This window comes from Saccostrea cucullata, unplaced genomic scaffold, assembly GCF_032062105.1.
Source record: "Saccostrea cucullata isolate Sc308-1 unplaced genomic scaffold, CSIRO_AGI_Scuc_v1 ctg20340, whole genome shotgun sequence".
NCBI lineage: Eukaryota > Metazoa > Mollusca > Bivalvia > Ostreida > Ostreidae > Saccostrea > Saccostrea cuccullata.
Window position 1 is genome coordinate 1 of NW_026938679.1, and position 2,406 is coordinate 2,406.

Consider the following 2,406-nt stretch of genomic DNA (forward strand, 5'->3'; position numbering starts at 1 on the left):
TGACAAACAGTGTGAAATATTGTAAAATCAAAAAAATGCTTTTTCATATTGGGTACATCCCACTAATTATTTTTAGAATCGGTAGGAGAAGAAAGTAGTGCAGAAAAAAATACAAGTTCCTTAAATTGCAGACTTGCATAAAAAAATTGGGCAGGTGTACTGAATTGAGCCTCACACTTGTTGATAAGGAGTATCTTTCCTACCAAAAAAGCTTTGAAAATGTAATTTATCAAGAAGATCAGCCGAATTATTTTGTGTATTATAACGCCAGTGAGAATTCTGAAATTCCCCTACTTTCACTTTCATTTTTAGAGGTTCCCGCAGATAGACGCATTTTGCCGGAAAACGAATCTGACATGCCACCTCGAGATTTTAACCAAGGAAAGACAAGTTGATGTGCTTTGATTTGAGGGGTCACTCACTACCGAACCACGGAAAAATATGAAAATTAGGAACATCGCTATGAGAAGAAACGTTAACATTGTCGCCTATGGGAAAACAATTAGTGGACTGTACCCAGTTGTTCTGTAACTGTTTTTCAAAACAGTAGTTGTTCTGGGTATTTTAAAATTCCCAGACTTTTCAGCAGAATTTTCTGAAAATTTGCGTTTCTGATTTTTTTCATTCCATTCTGGAATTAAATCCTTAAGAGAATCTTTCTGCTCTTTTCTTTCTTTAAGTTTCTCTTCTAATTTCTTGCCAAATACGCCATCTTCTGAAAGAGACAGGCAAATAAATTTGCTATGAATATCCTTCAAGGTATATACTCCAGATCTTGTGCTGCAGTTTTCCTTCTTATTAGATGGTGAAAAGCCCCTGCTCTCCCCATTTGATCTAGTGCCTTAGTAGACATGGAGAAAATGTCTTTAATTGCTTGAACTGTGTCTGCATCTTGACAAGTTATAGAATCTAACAACTTTCCTAAAGCTTGCTGCATGTAGCTTAGTGAAATAATACCCATACGGGCAGCCATCTGTCCCTGATATGCCAAAGTTTCAATACTTTTATAAGGTTGAGAAATTAAATGTTTACTTTTCCCCCAACCTTTGGTTTTATTCCCATGTTTTTTTCTTAACATTGGTTCTAAAATGTCATCTAGTCCTGGAACTTGTAGAAATGCTGACGAGTTTGGATGAACAGGGAAACATTGTCTACATTCATCTCTATAAGCAGACAAGCGTTCAGGATCAGGAATTCTCCATGACTTTTTCAAGATCTCCCCTTGTGTTTTGTCTTAAACTAATCCAGTTTTTTCTTCCTCTGAAGAAGAAACATTGCCAAAAATATCAGTTAGAGTTTCTGTATGTTCGTCATTTTTATTGATCAAGCTCTGAAATCTATTGTTGTTGTTGTCCAAATTATGTTGATTGCTATCAAATCATAGACAGCAATAGATTCCTCTTGTACTGAGGATTCGTTATCACCCCATAGCTCACGTACTTCTCTGACACTTGGAGCTAAGGATATCATATCGTCCATTTCGATGTATATTTATGACTGGTAAGTATAACGAACGAAATAAAAATAGTAATTTACTCCTGTTTAGGACAACATGTTGGCGAAGTGGCTTGTTTTTATTTGGTCGTTTGGCAGCACACGAATTAAGCCAAGCGCTAATTGCACTCCCTGTCACGGAATGATGTTTACATAAAAAAGCGTGGAGTAATCAACAGAGATTTTCGGTTGAAAATAATTTAACGGTGTCTCCATTTTTTCTCTACAAGATTTGACAAAATCATCAGAATTGCAAAACTTACATTTAATTTTTATCTTTCATCTCCTTGCTAAATGTTTCTCCGTGTAAACTGTCAAATCTATACATGTAATGACAATAAATATGCTGTGTAGTTCAATGGAAGTATAGGTTTGATTTGTGGAGATTGTTGCCCTCCATTTCAGGTTGCAAGAATTTCATAGGAAACAAATCAAATCAAGTTATGCAACAATGTCGACGTACAAAATAATAGAATGCCAGACTCATTTACCCAAATGCATATATAAAATCTTGCTTAAAGGGTATTCACCCTGGATCTACGATATTCAATTATATCTTAAATATCGTTGTGTGCCTGTTTATCTGAATTTGAAACTTTAAAATCTTTTTCAGATCAAATAATAATTGTACTTGTTCTGACCTTTAATCTTCTAGCATGCAATAAACCTCACATTCAGACATTCATTCCTCAATCACATGAAAAACTATTTCTAAAAAGTACACCGGTTACATATTTACAAATGAATTATATCTGTACATTTTTGTAAGGCACAATGAGCCCCACGTTTCTTTTTATCTTTTAATACGACCCCCATTCCTTTTTTTACTGTCATTACGATAGAAGTTCAGTGAACTCTTCAGTTTGCCCTGTGTCAATATCATAAAACTATAAATTGTATACATTTTTTAGA

The 2,406-nt window shown here is 34.6% G+C and overlaps 1 pseudogene; it reads right to left on the minus strand.

Moving 5' to 3' along the window:
- Positions 1-516: 516 nt before the first annotated feature.
- LOC134250898 (uncharacterized) lies at positions 517-1,479 on the minus strand (annotated as a pseudogene).
- Between the last annotated feature and the right edge of the window lie 927 nt (positions 1,480-2,406).